Source organism: Paramisgurnus dabryanus, chromosome 19 (assembly GCF_030506205.2).
Source record: "Paramisgurnus dabryanus chromosome 19, PD_genome_1.1, whole genome shotgun sequence".
Classification (NCBI taxonomy): Eukaryota; Metazoa; Chordata; class Actinopteri; order Cypriniformes; family Cobitidae; genus Paramisgurnus; species Paramisgurnus dabryanus.
In genome coordinates, this window is record NC_133355.1 from 4224012 (window position 1) to 4244401 (window position 20390).

At 36.6% G+C, this 20390-nt stretch overlaps 1 long non-coding RNA gene and 1 pseudogene across 1 annotated transcript; both read left to right on the forward strand.

The window, feature by feature from the left end:
- Positions 1-666: 666 nt before the first annotated feature.
- On the forward strand, positions 667-3311 carry LOC141281069 (uncharacterized). Its single transcript, XR_012335483.1, has 3 exons — positions 667-1444; positions 1847-1905; positions 2277-3311. It is a non-coding gene; the product is annotated as an uncharacterized lncRNA (long non-coding RNA).
- A 5059-nt stretch (positions 3312-8370) lies between these two features.
- Positions 8371-20390, forward strand: part of LOC135757460 (poly(rC)-binding protein 2-like) — an 85578-nt pseudogene continuing 73558 nt past the window's right edge.

Here is a 20390-nt window from a genome sequence, read left to right on the forward strand (position 1 = left end):
AGAACAGCCAGTAGATCAGTGGTGTGCCGACTTTCACATTTACCGGAACTGGATCTGTTTGTCTTATTGTCCTCGTGATCGAGGACGAGACAGGGAGAGAGAAACAAAATCTTATTAGCGTAGGGGCCGTTCACATAAAAAGCAAGTGTCACACAGTAATGTGGATTTTAGTCAGCTTATGTATCTTGTTTTTATATATGCTGCTGGCTGTACAAACAATTGCTCCTTGGGGAAAATAAAGTTACAGTGACAAGCTAACTTAACATGTCAGTGTGTGTCAGGCACATATAAACTAGAACTTTGATGTTGAAATGACTTAAAACTTCAGGATTATTTTGCCCATCATTCTTCTTGTTTTCTTATTTTAGTGTCCGCCTAAGGGTGTTAACATTTCTTTTTGTCCAAGACCCACAGGATCACACACAGTTTTTGCTGGAGGACCGGTAAGCATGTGTTACTGTGCTTGTGTGATGCATCTGTGAGCAACAGTTCACAAACATGATACATGCTGTTATCCCAGGATTGAGGTCAAACCAAATGTTTTGTTTAGTCTTCATCAAACAGTGAAGGTGAAATTCATGCTATATACACTGGTATGCATGTCATGTTATGTTATGTGAAGTACATTTTTGTACAGATAAACCGACACTCTAAAAATGGCTGGGTTATTTTTTAACCCAAAATGCTGGGTTGAGTCTGTTGGGTTGTTTTGCTGGGTTATTTTTTTACATTTTAAACACTTTTTGGGTAGTTTCAGTTTTCTGGTTGTTGGGTTAAAACTGCTGGGTTATTATACTGGGTTGTTTGAAGAGGCTCACGTGCTTCGCGCCTTAGATGTTTGAATGTGCTCAGCAACGGTCGTCGTGAAAGGACAGAGTCACTGGAAGCAGTTGTTTCAAGGTAAGTTTATATGTTTTTGTAAACATTTCATGAATATAAACAAGATTATAACATTTTGCGAGACAGCAACGTGTTAATTTATACAGACTAAGACGACGGGTGTAATTTAGAGGAATGACGACTGTTACCTCAGATCGCCATTTACACAAATTGACTCGAATAATCGTTCTAAGATGTTTAATATGGCATATTAATAAAATTAATAAAATCGATGTTACAAAATCCCCATCATACGGTTGATTACGTTAACTCATGACAATTTCTGTAAGCCTTTAACAAAGCGAGTCAAAACCGGTACCGAGCCGACCTCCGCAACGTTTCGGCTTTTTGTGTCACACACGCGCATAGTTTTCCCAGCTTAGCAATAGCGACACTATTAAATTAAAGTTGATGACAAACGAGTTGCTTTCTTGTCATTCGATATGGAAAGACAGACCGTGAGGCGCGAGCACAAGTTAACTTAACCGGCGGCGGAGAATTGCGGAGCCGGCGTCTACTCTGTCACTGAGAGGCAGGGACAAGCAGCACTTTCACTTCACAGTCGGTACGGCGGGTAACGCGTCGATAAATGAAAACGAAACAGCGTTTCCAAGAACCGGTGTCTTATATGTATATTGCTTGTTCCTCTCTTTTAAAATGAAACAATAATTTAACGTTAAGTGTTTGGACATGAACTTGAATACATAAACGCATTTGTCACCAAGGCACTGCGTGTCACTGCGTGTACAGTTTAACAAACATTTATATGTGTTATATGAATGAAGATGTGTTATTGAGTCGTATTTAGTTACTATTTTATATTAATTTTATAATATTCTTGGGTTGTCTCCTGTGATTTCAAGTTTATATTGACCAACCCTCTGATCTGTGGCTGATACTGTATCAGAGATGTTATGTTTTTAGCAGAGATCAGATGTGATGTTGTTTTCCCATTCTTTTTTTCTAGAGTGTGCAGAGTTTTTATGTCCATCCATTAATGAGGCTAGCAAGGCCTTCATACAGCCAGTAAGTATAACATTTAATCATTCCTATTTAAAATGTATTGGGAATGTCTTAATTATCTGCTGCATTTTAGTTCTGCAGCACTTTATTCTTTATAGTCAGATCATCCTATTTGTCAGTCTGTGTGGTTTGCAGCCTTTGTTGTTGGCACAACAGTTAAAGGAGTGTAACACCAAAGTCTTATGCAAACCGACGACAGGCCATTGCATTTTTGGGGAAAAAAATCTCACACGTGGTGGTAATGCGGCCAGGGATGCAAAAGAAAGTCTTATAATTTTTATAAAATGTATAATTCACTTGGCCCACATGGTTTTCTGAACACTTAAATCTGATCATTTAGTTCAGACCACTAAAAGTTTTTTCCTCTTTTGTAGATTGCAACAAATGTGGTGGAAGTTCTTCTCTGGACAGAATCCTCGAAATCCTTTCCTTTATTTCCTGGCAATGGGAAACATGCAACAGATCTCTCAATCTTTTTTCTCTATCAGTCTCTCTGATGGAGCCAATACGGAAGTGACTTAAACTGCAATTCGGCCAAGATGGCGACGGCACGCACCGCCTACTTTAGGCTTCAAAAATGCTCTTCACAACCAATGGGTGACATCACGGACACTACTTTCATATTTTTTTACAGTCTATGGTTTAAAGGCATTTTACGTTCTTGAAAATAAATACCCCAGGCAATGTGCATCTACTGTAGTCTGTCATTTTCCAAATGGATGAATCCTCTGCTGTTCGGTTCCTTTGTACATCTTTGTTCGTGAGGAGTAACTTTAATAAATGAAGTATTTTTAGTCAAATACATACCATACTCTGAAACTTGGAACATCTGTTCTGTAAAAAACTTTACACATCTGTAAATGATTTTACTTTTAATTTAACAATTACATTGTTTATTTTCTTACACTGCTGCAGTTTTGTTTATGTACATTTCAGTATTTCATTTATATATTGTATATACTTATATACAAATTCTGTCTTAAATTCAAACAAATTGATTTAACCTGTTACATTGTTACTTCAATGTGCATAATTTCTGATATTTAATAAATATATTTATACTTGATGTCAGTAAGCAGCAGTCCTTTAAATGATTTTGCAACTGCCAACTGTAAAAATTTAAGAGTTTGTAGTTATTTTGAAGTCAAATAAACATTTATTTGGTGTTCACAATGGTCTTGATTTACAATAAAGCACATGATAAAAATAACCCAGCAAGAATAACCCAAACCCAGAATATTAATCTCATAAGTGGTTAAAATGACTACACGTTGGGTTTTTTCAACAACCCAACCTGCTGGGTTAAAATGTGTTACCCAACGTGTTGGGTTACTTTAACCCAGCATGTGTTCTGTCCAATATTTACCCAGCGCTGGGTTGCCAATTGGGTTGTTTTTAACCCAACCATTTTTAGAGTGTGGTAAATTCATTCTGGTAAATTCATGGTAATTAAACAGAATTACTGTGTGAAAGAGGCTAATGTTAAACTCTGCATATTCTTTTTACAGTTTTTCAGGTTGTTATTCTATGAAATATATTGTACAAAAATGGGTTATAGGTAAGCGATGACACGCTAAAAAACGTTGGGTTAAAATTAACCCAACGTTGGGTTAAATATGGACCAGCCCAACGCTGGGTTTTTAACTCTTTGGGTTGATTTTTTTTAACCCATCTGTTAGGTAGAAATAACTTTTTGGTTGGGTTGAAACAACCTAATGTTTAGTTAATGTGTTTAAAGCTGTACGAAATGTTTCAAAGTATCATCTTATTTTTGTGAAATTTTACTGGTTTAAATTGTTTTCATACTTTTCATTTCATACCTTTCATTGTACAAAGATTTAATTGAGAAGGTATATGTGTTGCCCATGAACAATAAAAGAGTACATAGCCCTACACAAACAATCAAATTTCTGATTAAAAATAAGTAGAGCCCTATAAAATCCATTTAGATTTTTTCCCAAATTCTGTTTTCAGTTTTGGCAATTACTTTTTTACCCTTTACTGTTATTTTAGTCATAAAGAGTGTGCCGTTAATGATTAAAATGTACACAAATACAATAGGAATGACCTTATTGAGGTAAAATTTTTTCACTTTCCCTGTTTGCATTAGGGCTGCTCGATTGTGGGAAAAATCATCAACTTCATGTTGTTTTTCAGTGTTCTATTCGCCAAATGTATCTTAATCGACTACAGTATGAGACACAGTAGCGCAACTCTCGCTATAGTTTACACATTAGGAGTTCTGATCTTTGAAGGGCAGTTAGGGTTGATCACGTCACGTCGGACTGAAGCTTGACCGGACATATTCAGCAGAATGCGTGTCTGTGTGTACAGAAAGCTGCTCACTGTAGCCCTTTTTTGCAGTTATATTGTTTAAAATCACTTGAATGTTAACATTTTCAAGCCTTTGAAACGCGTGCAAAAGATCAACGTTCCCTATTTAACTCATTCACCGCCAGCCTTTTTGAGAAAAGTTGCCCACCTGCATTTTTGTGATTTTAACAAAAGTTTCACAAAATTCCTTGCAGGAAAAATTATCTTCTATAAATATATAAACATACAGATTATATCAAATTAAAGAACACACCCTTTGCTTTCAAACAAACAATAAACAAATAAACAAACAAACAAAATGGGGAAAACGTTTCATTATATATTTACTTTTTCCACTTAATTTAACCACTGAAATATGGATATTTCTCTTCAAAAATACAACATTTTGAGCAAAAAGCTTAAAAAATTGCGTTTTTGTAAAGGAATTTATGTTAGAGATCAGACTCAGAATGACTATCAAACATAAAGGCATTTAAAATCAATCATTAAATCTTTTTAACTTCCGTTTTTGATCAATTCTGTTTGGCGCGGTATTACACTTTCACTTTGAAATTCGTCCAGAAAGGCATATTTATTAGTTAAATATTAACTCATAATTGACGAGATAACTCGTCAATGGCGGTGAATGAGTTAAATTAGCATATTAATTCGCGAATCGCATGCGAACCGAACTGTGGGTCATGATGCGTACCGATCACGGATCAACTGCGATCTGTCACAGCACTATTACTTTCACTTTCATATGCGCCAGTTTTGCGTGTTGGCTTGATAAATTGATCACTCATCTGTCTTGAGGCGTGTTGGAGTAGCGTCATCATATCTGGCTATAACATTTTTAGCACTGTCACTAGGGCTGCACGATTTGGAGAAAAAATCTAATTGTGATTTTTCTGATCCAAATTGCGATTCATGATTTAAAGTGTGATTTATTAGTATATAATAAAAGAGCTAAATCCAGGTTTGTTGTGGTGGTTTTAACAGCACCAAAGAAAGATGCTGTTCTACTGTTTATTTAAAACCTCTTAAACATTGTACCAAGGTGTCTGATGGACTTTGCTCTTCTGCAGACACACTTTTTTAATCAAAGAACATTAAAAGAATCCAATTTAACAACAATTTATTGAAGGTTTTATTTAAAATAACATATAAGGCTATAGGCCAATGTATTTTGGCTGTCACTACAACAATGCTTCTGACAAGCAAATGTATAGTTTTTTTCTTTTAATCATAAGACTATACTCACCTTGTTTTACTTTTCAGGCATCTGTAATAAATATAAATATATTAGTTATTAGAATCTATGATTTAACATTAGCAAAAATACAAATAAAACACTGCACATTCCTCACTGTACGATTTTAAATGTGGAGCTGCAGAAGTTTGTTCAGTTAAGAGTAAGGAGTGATTTTAATTTTTGGTGTGTAATGAACATTTCTAACAGAGAAAGCACCAGGGGCCTCATTTATCAACAGTGCGTAGAAAATTTTCTATATTTGTACCTACGAATGAAATTTAGAATGTGCCTAAGTACAAAAAAATCGGGATTTATCAAACGTGCGCACCGGGTTTGTACGCACATCAGTAAGTAATCCTTGATGATAAATCCCACTTGTTCTTAAGCACCATGCTCGTGCACGTTCATGGTCATTTGCATTCCGAAACGCCTCCAATGAACCATATATGGTGACAACACCTCCCGTTATAAGTCATGTGGTTGTGCTTTTTCCCACAGAAATTGAGTTACTGGTGGATGAGGTTAAATCCTAATAACACATCCTGTTTGGTTTAGTTAGTGCGGGAGGAATGACTAACAAAAGAAAACAAATCTACATGTGAACATGTTACCAGTGAGTTTAATTCCGTTGAATATGAGGAGAGAACACTTCCAGAAATAAAAAAAGTGGTTTGACATTAAATTAACAGCAAAAAAAAAAAACCGCGTCACAGCACACCGACGTGAAACGAGTGCAACTGGAGGAGGACAGACAACTTTCCACCTTGGACAGCAGCATATATAACCAGCATCATTGCCGCGATCTTTGAAAACGCGCTACCGGCGGAATGGATTATTTGCCAAGTCTTCCAATAACGCAAGATAATCCATTGCGCTGTGTCAAGCATTTGTCGGAGACTTAATTTATACAAATCACATGTAGAGCTTTCACAGATACAGATACATATCACAAATAAATCATTATACTTATTTGCTGTTACCATACTGACATTGATAATTTTTAACACCTGCTTGTGGATAAAAAATAGACACTTCTTTACTCACTGGAACAGGGTCCTATGTAGTATCGCTATTCTACCACTAGATGCTGTGCGTACGCATACTCAGAGGTGTGCGTATATTTACACACATTTCTACGTATAAGTGCAATTTCATAAATTCCACACTTTGCGTAAAACTGTTCCTACGCACACTTTACGCACACTTCTATGCGTACGCACGTTTGATAAATGAGGCCCCAGGTTACTGCCAGTTTAAGACCCAAGACGGCTTTAAAACTGCTCTGCTTCAATATAATGATAAACATCCAGCTGCTTATGTTCACTTAGACAAGAAAGAAACTTAGTTTAGTGATCACGCGTGTGCTGACTACTCGCTGTGTGCGCGCTTCATGAACCCTCCTGCCTGCAAATATACTTTTAAAGCGGTGCCGGTGCGGATGTGCGCATGCAAGTATACTGTACCTCTTTCGTCTGCTGTGTTTTAATGACATTCCGCGCTGTGCAGTTAATTCCATTTATATGCTTGGATTTCGTGATTCCGTCCGTGTTTTCCGCATCGCAGAAATCATATGGCCGTACACTTTGTTGGGGAGTTGAACTGCTGCTCGCGCTCATGTTTTCCAAATGGCGTTATTTGATGTTCAGTCAGCACCTCAGTGTTAATGCCCTCTATCGGTTTAAACTGCATCAAATGTAAAATGCGGATGAAGCGAGCTGTCAAAAACTGCATACTAGATGATTGTCATATTTGATAGTTCTGAATCGAAATAATCGCAGCTCTTGCGATTCAAAAGTCGCATCCAATCAAATCGTGATTTCGGTTTAAAAACGATTAATCGTGCAGGCCTACTCTCTTACTTAAAATCCAGCAGCAGCTCCCGGACATTCCCACACTATTTCAGTGATTGGCTCATTGGTTGCGTATCGTCGCTCTCATTTAAATGAAGTAACTTTGTTATGTTCACATCGCGACCCTTTTCCTTGCTTTCCATATGAAACATTGCGACCCCGTCCTTTTGCATGCTTTTCATGTGAAATGGATGTTATGTTCGCTTCATCATGCTGCTGTTCAGTGTATTGAGAACAATCCGTCACTCGTGCACTGTGCTCCTAAATTATTTTACAAGTTTGCACATAACTATTTTTAGGCGCAAATGCGAGTGAAATACTTGCACTGTAGAGCCCTGCTTTCAGATAGTGATGTAAGTGGAAAAAATCTTAATCAAATCTTAATCACTTAGTCTGTGGCCAGAGGAAGGCTATCGCTTCCCCAGCCTTAGACACGCTCCGCCCATGCTGATCTGTCCTGTCTGTCGGCGTGTTGTCAGTCTCCTCTCTGCGCCGCGATTAATTTATTGCGTGAGAGCGGTGTAGGCTACCAACTTTGTCCCCCTCCTCAGACACACATGGAGCCAATCTCAATTTTGCATCCTTTTGTGCCCTTTTCGGCTTGACCCCAGTATTGCTGCTTGCAGCTATATTTGTAATAAGATCCCTTACCTACGTCATGAGGGGAGCGAAATCCGAATGACCTATTTATTCACATGCTTGCAGAGAGCGCCTTACCAAAACAAAGTTACAGGGTTGCTATTTTTCATGTTTTCTGGGTTGGTAGAAGCACTGGGGACCCGATTATAGCACTTAAACATGGAAAAAGTCTGATTTTCATGGAATGTCCCCTTACACGATGAGACTTTACAGTGTTAAACTTGTGTGAACGGTCAATAGCTTATTTTACCATTTAAATATGAGATGTGGTGTGTGTGTGTAACAAAGCTGGGGAATACCAGGGTCTTGTAAAGCAGATTTGTAATTTTGGTAATAAATGCCAATGCAAAAAATAAATGTCAGTAATTCTGTGTATTTCAAGTGTTTGTATGTTAGATACTGCATGAGAACATGGAAGGACTCACAATTACTATTAAATTGCTCGTGCATGGAAAAGAAGTGGGCTGCATCATTGGGAAGGTGGGTTTGAATATTTAAACACTGTCAGTAGTTCTGTGTGTTTTATGTGTTTGTAGGCTACATGGAGGGACTCACAATCTCTCTTAAATTACTGATGCATGGGAAAGAAGTGGGCAGCATCATTAGGAAGGTGGGTTTGAATATTTAAACAATGTCAGTAGTTCTGTGTGTTTTTTACGTGTGTGTATGTTAGATACTGCACGTGAACATGGAAGGACTCACACTCACTGTTCCTAAAGCCCCATAGACGGGGTTTCTCTGTAGTGCCCAACATGTTGTCTGTGTAGTCAGTTTATTAGCAGGGGTGTGATTCTTCCGGAAAAATCCGGAATTCCGGCTTTTACGACCTGAAAATGAGGCTTTCGTGAATCATGCAAATCCATTTTTTTGTGTTTAGGTGTGTGTTTGTGTGTGGGGGGGGGGGTTTGCAAGGCACCGTTATAAATGACCGCATATCACTCCGCAAGTAGTCTATTTATTTGTCACGATCGAACTTCAATTTAAAGCAGAGCTCACCAAAGAGCTTGCAGTCAGATCCGGCGTGTGGTCTTGGCTGCGAATAAAAAAATCATGCGTTTGCCTACAAATAGAATGAGAGGAACACATCTTTCACTCTCAACCAAACTAGCAAACTAGCCAATCAGAAGTAGAATGGGGAGGGGTCTTTGAGGTGTGGCTGAGATCCAGCTGCAGATGCCACGCGGCCGCGGAGATGTCATAAGTTAACGTTGTCAGCAGGATGAAGAGTATGTATATGAAGCCTAGGCTAGGTAAGACGACCTAATTGATAAAGGACTTAAATCAGTGGCGCTGGGCATGGATAGAAGGAATAGGCAGAGACAAACAGCATTTTAGTAGTAAGAAATTAAGAGAACCTGCCAGGTGTTTGCTGCTTTTACAAAACTGTCCGTTTCAAATTAGACCGCTAACGTATATGCCAGTAATGTAAATATCAGATTTCTCGTCGAGGTGAAATGCTGTCTCGCAATATCAATATAAAGTTGCGTTTGTGTCAAAATGTTTGCTTGCATTATTATTCTGTAATCACTCATGTTAACGCACGCATATAAGTTACGCGAATCACATCCAACGTCATCCTGACGAACACACGCCTGTATTTGCTCCTCTTAATGGTTTGTGAATCTGGCAGTAATGCTTGCGATTACAGAATAATATAATGACAAACACACACATTCATGGATCTGGTTTCCCTGTGTGTGCGCGCGCATGTGCGTGTGAAACGCGTAGCTCGACTGTGACAAAAGAACTATGCAAAAGACAAATGCACTTGACTGCCTTTCCAGAAAGTCAAAACATTTGAATTAAGTAACTTTAATGTTACAGTATCCACTTTAAATTCAGCGTTCAAATGTTGTAATCAATAATTAATCTGTATTAAATGTCCCCTCTAATTAATCTATAAACATTAAACATGTTTTGACCAATGGCAAATCTCATTTATCATGTTGTGTATGTGGTTTGTGTGCCTTATTATTATTATTATTATTATTATCATCTAGGGGTGTCCTCGACTAAGGATTTACATATTCGAATCAGAATTGTCGAATCTTTCCATAGTCGACCGATAGTCGAATCATCTATGTTTGTGTGCATGGGTTGGGAGGGGGCCAGACCAGGTACAAATTGGTAACTTTTATTTTCTTTCACAAGCAGCACACATAAACAACTTTCTGATAAAGTGACCAAAACTGTCTTTCAAGTAATAAACGAAGACAAAACTGACGATGCATTTATATTTTTTTAAGGTAAAATGTAAGGCAACATTTGTTTAATTATTCCTCATAACATTTTAAAGCCACGATCTACAGAACATCACACAAAAATAAATTTTGATAACTAAACCTAAAAAAAAAATAACAAAGGTGATTCTGCCTTGGAAACCTCGGCTAATTCAGTGTTTTTATTTAATTTGGAGATCAAAGTCAAAGACTCGCGTCAAAGCAGTCATGACCAAAAAAACCCGACAAATGAGAAATTACAAATAATTTGTGATTGTGACTGTAAATGATAAAAACTAATCTTTATATACAATTCATTAAACGTTAATTTATAACAAGAAAAACACTGAAATTAATGATTTTATAGACACTACGCGTTATTATTTATCACAGAAATACCTGCTTCCTTGCTTTGACTTTGATCATCTCTGTATTAACTTTAGATACAGAAAGACCGGATGATATTATTTATTTAAGGAATCTCTTTGCTATCATTTGAAAGTGAACACCGCCCGACCATAATATTAAATCACAAGAAAGACATTCGTGTCAGGCAGAAATAGGTTCGGTGCAGTCGTGCAGATAGTTTCCATTTCATCACCGAAATTTAAAAAAACGGCTTACCTGTTTTGTAGTTTAACTTTTGACAAGATAACACCTTTGTTTTAAATACATTTTAAAAACTTATACTCGTCGAAAAACATGCGTTTTTAATGTTTAGTTTGATGAACTCCTAAATATGAGACGCATGCAGAGCACCTAGCCCGTTCGGCTAAATTACATGCGCAAGCATATCCAGCACGCAACAGCGCAACATCCATACAACGAAAAGCTATCCAAAATTTACATACTTAAATTAGATCAGAATTTACGTTTATAATAAATAATTTTTTTTAAATAAAATAAGGTTAGAAGTAACAAAGTGCAGAACAAATATGCAAAATGCCTCAAGTGCACGGAAACAAAACACAAGCCAAATAGTTAAATCAGATAACCCAAAGTCATTCATAAATAAAATAAAATATAGAAATTATTAAAAGAACGAAAGGCATAATATAATTTGCCAGCTTTGTCTTTTAAATGTGGAAACAAAGAGGCAATGGTTTATTAACATAGAAACCTCTTATGCACGTGTAGCCTGGACACAGGGGTTCTTGGATTTATAAACGCATTTTAAAAATATTTATTGAAAGCTGCTACTTCACATATTATTTGCAGCATTATCATAATATGCACTATATTAATATATTGTGAGAAAGCTGTTATATGTGAAATCAAATAATGTGTGCACCCATATACAGCCAAAATTGAATGATCCTCATTTCATAACACATCTGCGACGATTCGACTGTGAGATTGGTAGTCGAATCAGGCTTCTCCAATCCATGCATCGAATCTTCGACTATTCGGGGTCACTCCTATTATTATCATATGCAACCAAAGATTTTACTAAAAGGGCACAAATTTGTTTACAAGAACATAAAAATCCTCATAGATCTAGTCACTTATTTGTACTCTCAAAATGCACAGCACTGATGTATTTACCTTTAAAGGACAAAAATGATTTTGTTCAGTCTGATGCAGTGGCAAGGCTACATAATGGTTAGGGTGGCACTTGCCCATGCTGATTGACGATTGGCCACTCAGATTGATTAATTTTGAGCTCAAATTATATTTCAACTGTATTTCATTATATATATGTGTGTGTGTGTGTGTGTGTGTGTGTGTGTGTGTGTGTGTGTGTGTGTGTGTGTGTGTGTGTGTGTGTGTGTGTGAGTGCGTGCGTATGTATGTCGCCACGTCATGGTAGGTGTGCCATATATTTTCCTGCTTTTTTGTCCCTTGCCAATCACACCTATGATTAGACACACATGGAGCCTTCACGTGCTATGGTAATTATGACCAAAGCCGACGCGGAAAATGCACATGAACACCCCCTCATCCGGTATTTTCCACTGGGCAGCTGTTGTGGATTTTTGTAGTGATTATGAAAAATTATTTTCAGCAGAGGGTTCCATTGCCAAAAGATGACTTTATTGCATACAACAATAAGGCCGAGTTGGTGGCCAGGCAACTAAAGAGTCTTTTTCAGAATTCAACCTAATATACAGTTCTCTAAAAGTTGAAACTCCTCCCATGTAGTTGTTTTTAGCATGCTTTTTATGTTTGACAGGTGTTGTGACTTCATTCCTTCCAAATGTCAGCCTATGCATTTTTAGCTCTGCTCTCAGTTACCATATTTTAAACCCTGCATACATTGCAGTCTTTAAGACTGCTAGTCTTCAGCTTACAAGCATGAGACATACATACTTGCAAACCACATTTGAATCTGAATACCATGTTCACCAAAGATATAGTTCTGAATTAAAAAATCTTCTTCACAGCTCGTAGAACATTTGTTATATATATAGATAGAATGGCTAGATGTCTCGTCTGTGTTGCTGGCCAACGGAGTCGAATGTCAGCATTTGGTGGCCATCTTACCACAGGCAGCTCGCTCACTCGTAGCATTGAGTTTTAATGTTTTGCAGTGTCAGCCTCACTATTTAATGACTTTGTGTATAAAATTGCATAATTATAAAATCATTCTCGTCCACTTGCACAATGTCTCTCAGCCAATCAGAATGAAGCATTCAGCAGTGTTGTGTTAGTGATGAGTTCATGTGTCCAGCTTATTTTAATGCACTTCTATTTTGCAGAGCGGTGCTCCTTTTAATATTTCGGTAGGCTGCCCGGAGCGCGTTGTGACAATAAGTGGCCGCAACGACGCAGTCTTTGAAGCTGTGGGAATAATTATTGATCAGATTGAGAAGGTACCGTTACAGTCACATTTATTAAACGCGTTGCGCTGTTGACCGTAGCGTGTCTTCATAGAAAATAGACACACATCTCTGTAAAGGCAGAGAGAGAAATCCAAATCTGCATGTCGCACATGAGCAACAGGTTGAAAAAATGCTTGCACTACGTAAAATATTGTCTCCAATTGTAGCAGCATTCAGGATCCCAATGATGACAAAAGTAAACAGAAAGATCGGTTTATGAGATCTGCAAATTTAGCGAGTACCGATCGAGTCATTTAATGCCATTTTTCGTCCGATACTGATCGACGGCCGATCGATCGGAGCATTCCTATTTTTTACTTTGGATAATTGTGCTCAGATCTGGAGTATAACATTCAGCTTAAATGCAGAGGATTCAGGGCGCTTGAGAGTCACACTCAGATACGGTTCAAGATTTGACATGATTTGTCTAGTGTGAATACACGGTTTTATGGCACATCTGTTTTTCATCAGAACATCTACAGGGTCATGCACAACAGTACGGCCAAATGGAAGCCCCCGGCCACACTGCGGATTGTGGTGCCATCCAGTCAGTGTGGCTATATAATCGGCAAGGGGGGTTGTAAAATTAAAGAGATCATGAAGGTAAGCGTGCATATAGTCTTAGACTCAACACTTCATGTAAGAAGTGAAAGTTCAAGTTTCATTGCGCTCTTCTGTCTGTGTGTGTAGTTATCTGGAGCTCACATTGAGGTGGATGTACATATGCTGCCCAACTCTACTGAGAGAGCTGTAACCATTTGCTGGGACTTCACCGGCCATCCACGCGTGTTTCCAACAGATTTGTGTGGTCATGGAGGTACATGATAGTTCTCTAGGAAGTCTCTTGTTTTTTTTCAGACTTTTGTAACTCCAGTTACAAAAGTTATTAAATTATTTAGGGCTTCAGTATGAAAAAGAATTATATAGTTATTTAATGGTCAATGAATCAGCCAATGAGAAGAAAGTTGCGTTCGACCAATGATGCACCAAACAGCATTCAAAACACATCGCTTGCTTCCGGGTTCCTCTCACACACGTGAGAGTCGGGTAGTCTGCACGTGCGACAGAAAGAGAGCAGATGTAGATAAGGGATTCCAGAGAAATTTGGGGAATAAATTACTTGAATGCTGAGCTTTTACTCAATATTGAGAGAAATGGAGACTAAAACCCTCTTCAGAGTAACGGTTGAAATTGACTTTTGTTTTTTGTTGCCTATGGACTTGTCTTCATTGCTCCTGCGCTTGTGGGGGGTGCTGATTTACACACGATATGGGAAGCCAAATTATCTTTTAATGTAGCCAGCACATTACTCATCGTAATTATATTTTTACTAGTAAGAATGAAATTAAAGAGCTCTACAATTGAATTTTTACTAGTAACAATTGAATTACAGAGCTCTCTAAGTTACAGAGCTCTGCAATTACACATATCTTTAATGTGTATTTTTACTAGTAATAAATCAATTAAAGGCCAACAAGACGGAACCGTGCCATCCCGGTACCAACCCAAGTCCTTTCAGTTTTAGGATTTTTTGCAACTGGGACATACCAGCAGTAAATAGGTGACAAGTAACTAACTGTACTTTTTATAAGGCAAACCTTATTGATTTTGACATTCCTATTCATTTGTCATAGGTCTGGGATTTTACAGCCATCCCTACTGCCATAATTCCTTACACTGTCGGAGAACAGGCCAATATTAAAAGGCAATTTGCAGCAATGTCCGGTTTCCCCAATGTAATCGGTGCAATTGACTGCACTCATATTGCTATAAGGGCTCCATATGTAGATGAATTCATTTATGTGAATCGCAAACATGTGCATTCAATAAATGTGCAAATTATATATAATGTCGCGGCACGATGGCCTGGTTCTACACATGACTCTCTTATTCTAGTGCACAGCAGTGTAGGAAATAGACTTTGAGCAGGTGCCGTTTGTGATGGCTGGCTCCTGGGTAAGTAAATGCATATAATTGTTTTGAGATGACATCAGACTTGACTTACACATAGTGTCATTCTTCTTTAGTGATTGCTGATTGGTAATAGAAGGCACGACTTTTTTGCTTTAGTGGCTATATTGAGTGTTTTGTCCCCCCCCCCAATTCATAGCAAAAATTAAAGAAATCCGGCAGGCCTCGGGGGGCAGAAATTGGCGTTTCGGACCAGGTCAAGGGGTCGACTGAGTCCCAGCGGGTGACCATAAATGGTTCACCCGCCAGCATCAGTATAGCCAATCACATTATAAAGACAGAGGTAATGCTCCTCCTCTCATCTTTGTCAAGTACATAATGTTGGACTTTAAGGCGTCCATTGCGTGTTCATAATTTAGAGGAAAGGCAAAAGATACAAATATCTAAGTTCAAATATTTATTGATCAGATTGAAAAAGTTTAACAGCGCTGGGTCCTCTCAAGTAGCGAACAACCAGCTCAGGAAGTAACATGCTTATTTATAAATTATGTGACGTCGATCTTTCTTCAGAAAATCTCCACCCACAAAGGCCGTTCCCCTCGTCCATCTGACTCCATCACCACACCCAATTTTAGCCTGTAGGCAAAGATGGACACACATAGACAAAGAAAAACAAACTGTTCTCCTCTCATCCCTGGGAGCCCTGCAGTTCCTCTCCAGTACTCCTCCACTTTGAATAGCATGTTATAATGCTTTCTTAAAAACAAATCATTAATAAAACATTCATTTATAAAAAACATAAGCTGTAAGATGAAAGTGATTATTATGTAAAACATATTTCAATATCATGACATCATTTCATTATTTGTAAAATTGGTTATATGAATAAGGCACACATTAACTTCTTTAGATAGATAAACACATATTAAATCTTTTACTGCAATACTACTTCTAAGCAAACACTTTAATCATTATTAAAAACCATCTGTTAGGAAAGAAAACACACACACACACACAGACAGACACACAGGAGATTCTGTTCTTCAAGGTTGAGCTGCCCTGCCCCCATTAAGTTATTCTGTATGCAACCTTTATTTCATTGGTTAATACACATTTATCAAAGACAACATCTTATATTTATTACATCAATTATTCAATGATTAATACTGATTAAGTAAGAAATACATGGCATATTTTATCCTGTGAACATTAAAGCATTAGTTAATGACATATTTGCCTGTTTGCTTTCCCCCTCAGGCCTCTCTCTTATCTTGATCTATACCAGGCGTAAATTCCTCGCTAATCCTCCTTACAGCACACACACAAAAACTGGTAACTCTCCACTCTCAAACATAAACACCTCATTTCTACATAATAGCTCAGTGCATATATGAAACACAATGTTTATAGAATAAAATGATTAATTAAAGAAATATAACATGGAACAAAATCAATTTCCACAGTCCTTATTTGGACATCTTTGTAACTTTAACACTTTTAGCAATCAGCATGAAATGTAGGCAGTAAATATGTAAAACATAATTATTCAACAACACAACAGTACTCCATTGTTCATGAATTGGTTAAATGCATTCATTAGTTAAACATACTAATTTTCACTTTCTCTAAATATAACATAGTTATAAAGCAAACAACTTGTTTATTGAAACCATCTGTTCTGTGTGTTTTCTCTTCAGGGGTTTGTTCCTACCCCCAACTGAAACAGCCTTTCCACTCACACAAACAATCTCTCACATATCTCAGCACAAAAAGCATAATGGCACATATGGATTATAACATAACATACTGATTAATAAAACAACATAAAAATCCCACAATAACAAATTAAGTTTTGTGTTATGCGTTGACATTTCTGAAGCGTGTTTATATGAATGGCAGATATTAACTGTGAAATCTTTTGTGATTTCAGATGAAACTCCGAGGTGCAAAATAAAATATATTTCCTAGACTATAAGTCTCACATTGTTTTCATTTGTTTGGCTGGCCCTGCGACATTTATTCAGGTGTGATTTATATATGAAATTTAACATGTTTTTAACAGGCATGAAAACTGGTCAGGGGTGAAAAAGGTGAGAAGGGTGCTCGAGGGGCGTTGTGGCCTCTGTAAACATTTGACTAGTAACCAAAACCATGTTTAATTAAATGGGTTGATAAATGTGGAAAGCTGTAATAAGTAGCATTCCCTTAATTTTTTACATCTGCAATAATTTTATTTTGCCATAATCTGATCATCAGTCGCAAAGCCATACAATTTTAAGTTTGCCTTGGAATAGGGTGGACCTGAAGGCCTACATCTAATTTAAAATGACTTAATGTAATTTAACCAGTACTATATTGTAAAATTATGGTTTTTGAGTCATGGGTTGAATAATTTTCAGATAAGCAAAAAGGTGATGTGGGAAAAAAAGAACAAATCAAGAAATTACAAGCATATAAAATCGAAAAGAACAAAGTAGCAGTATTGATTAGTTTTATATTAACTTGATACTGTTTCTCTACCTGTTTTTTATTATATAAATTAATATAATTGATCTTTTTATAAAAGTGATTTTCCTTTTGAAGCAGTGCATGCCGGTTAGTAATTTTCTCTGACTTGAGCTGGCGCTGAAGGCACGTGACACTGTCATATGGTTTTCAAGTAACGCAAGGGCGTTTTGAGAGTAGCCGGCTAGCTTCTGATGACGACACAGCTCTTCGTGATTGGTTGCCTCACTGAAGACAACGATCACGTGCGTTTCATGTTTAATCCAACCTTCAGTTCAACAAATAAACATAACATTTATGCATCTTAAGGAGTTTTTTTTCTGTTATAAAACATGAATTTATAATATTGTGTTGTAGGGGTGTAACAATACATTAATCTCACAGTTTGATCTGTATCTCGATGCTGGGTTCACTATATAATTCACATCACATTTTTAAAGCAAATAAAAACTTATTTAAATTTCAGATACATTTTTATAATATTAACAATTTCAGCAACTTTTTTGTTGTTGTACATAAAACAAAAAACAGAGAATTTTAACTTTTAAAGAACTGCAGGTCTCTCACTGAAAAGGGAAATTTTAGATAAAGTTAGAATTAAGGGACTGAGCAGGGGCGTTGTTAGACAAAGGTCTACTACCTATTTTTTTTCCTACACTTTTGAAAACCTTACACTTCTTCTATACAATGTTCTTTGCTTAAAGAGTTAGTTCACCCAAAAATGAAAATTCTGTCATTTACTCAATCTCATGTTACAAACCTGTATACATTTCTTTCTTCTGATGAACAGAAAGCAAGATATTTTGAGAAATGTTTGTAACCAAACCATTCGTAGACCCCATTTACTTCCATAGTATTCTTTTTTCCTACTATGGAAGTCAGTGGGGTCCATGAACGGTTTGGTTACAAACATTTCTCAAAATATCTTCCTTTCTGTTAATCAGAACAAAGAAATTTATACATGTTTCTAACAACATGAGAGTAAGTAAATGATGACAGAATTTTCATTTTTTGGTGAACTATCCCTTTAACCCTCTGGGGTCGGATCATTTTAGGACACTGGCAGAGGTTCTGACATGATCGTACATTTGGTCTTTTTTTCAGATGCTTTAAACGTATTAATGGCAAGTGTCTCATAACACTGTGTTCAGCACAAACTGGGCTACAATATTATATGATCAACATGTATCAGTGACTTCAAAATGTTGCTTTTTAAAAACCATGCATAAACATTTTTCTTTCAAAAATACAAACATGTAAATACAAGTCCACAAATCCCATACTAAACATGTTTTAACTAGACTACTAGATTGTGTTTAGAAAAGTATTGAGTTATTTAAAACGATGTGAAAATCATTCTGCATACTCATTCACATAAAACACTGATTTAGAAATTGTATAACACTTTTTTGTTTAGATGGGCCGTATGTGAGAAGGATTGATTGACAGCTCAGCAAACAAAAGACTTGCATAATGAGCCTTTTTGCAGGAATGTGAGAGGGAACTACAGTAAAGAAAGTGAGGACAAAATAAATATATACATGTTTGTTTGTGGTTTATTAAGAAGTTAACAATATAATCAAAACAACAAGCGTGCCTCAACGGACCAAGATTATGGATGGGATAATGATATTAAGAAGGGACTGCGTGCTCAAGATACTGACTTTAAGTTTTATTTTAAAGGTGCAGGTTCATCAAAAAAAAAATTGGAACTGTTGAGCAATGAGTTTTGTTCTTGGTTGTTTATGTTAGAATATTTAATTAAAGCCGAATGGCTGAACAAATTAACCCATTAGAAATGAGAGAAAATGGGGAATATAAAATATATGATTTGGATGTAGAATTGGATTCAGAAAGGCATGTGCGTACCCATAATTTAATCCCGTGCAAGAACTATAGTGAGGATGAATTCAACTTAAATGTTAAGTGAAAATTATTGACTATTTTATCCATTTTAATTGCAGAAGTCTTTATAGGAAACTGGCTTTTCAATGTATTTAAATAATCCGTAATTTTATTAAGGTTTGTATAATCGCTTTATCAGAAACATGGTTAAATGCAGCTAAAGGTTATGAATTGGGGATTGCTGGATATAGTTTGTATCATGTTGATAGACCGGGAAAATGAGGAGGAGGTCTGCCATTGTTTGTCAAGGAAATATATAAGTAAGATTGTTGAAAGAATGTCTGTGGTTATAGAAGGTCTTCTTGAATGTGTGGTGGTGGAGATTGAGTTAGAAACAAAGCAAAAAATAATTATAGTTTGTGTGTATAGAGCACAAGGCTCAAATGTAGAGGTATTTAAAGAAAAACTTACTGCACTTGTGGATTACTCAATGTCCAATAAGACCATGTGGTTATGTGGTGATGTTAATGTTGATTTAATGAATCCACAAGGCCAAACAGCAACTTACGATTTTTTTAAATGAAATGTACAGTAAAGGAATGTTTCCAGTAATATCAAAACCTAGTAGAGTGACACGGAAAACTTCAACACTGATTAAAAATATTTTTATTAACAACATTGCACAACTTTTTATAGTGGTCTGCTGTTATGTGATAACAGTGATCACAAATGATGAAAACTGGCAAATTATTTAAAAACTGGTAAAAAAAAAACCTGGAGATGTGGATAAAGTTATATATACTGGAAGTCGGACGAAGAAGGAAATAGGCTCATTTAGGAAATACTTGATTTATCAAGATTGGAGTAAAGTTTTTGTAGATGATGTTAATAATGCTTATGCGGTCTTTTTGAATATATGTGTAACCCTTTATTTTTTTTTTTATTTTTTTTTTCGGTAACAGATACACATACAGATACAAACACACATATAGACAACTGTGATAAGTTGACAGAGATAAAAAACGTGACAATACTTATACTATTGGTACAGAGGATACTTAAGTCCATAATTTCATGAGTTTGAATAATGATTATTGTTCATCCAATTTTTGTGTTTTTTGGTTAGGAA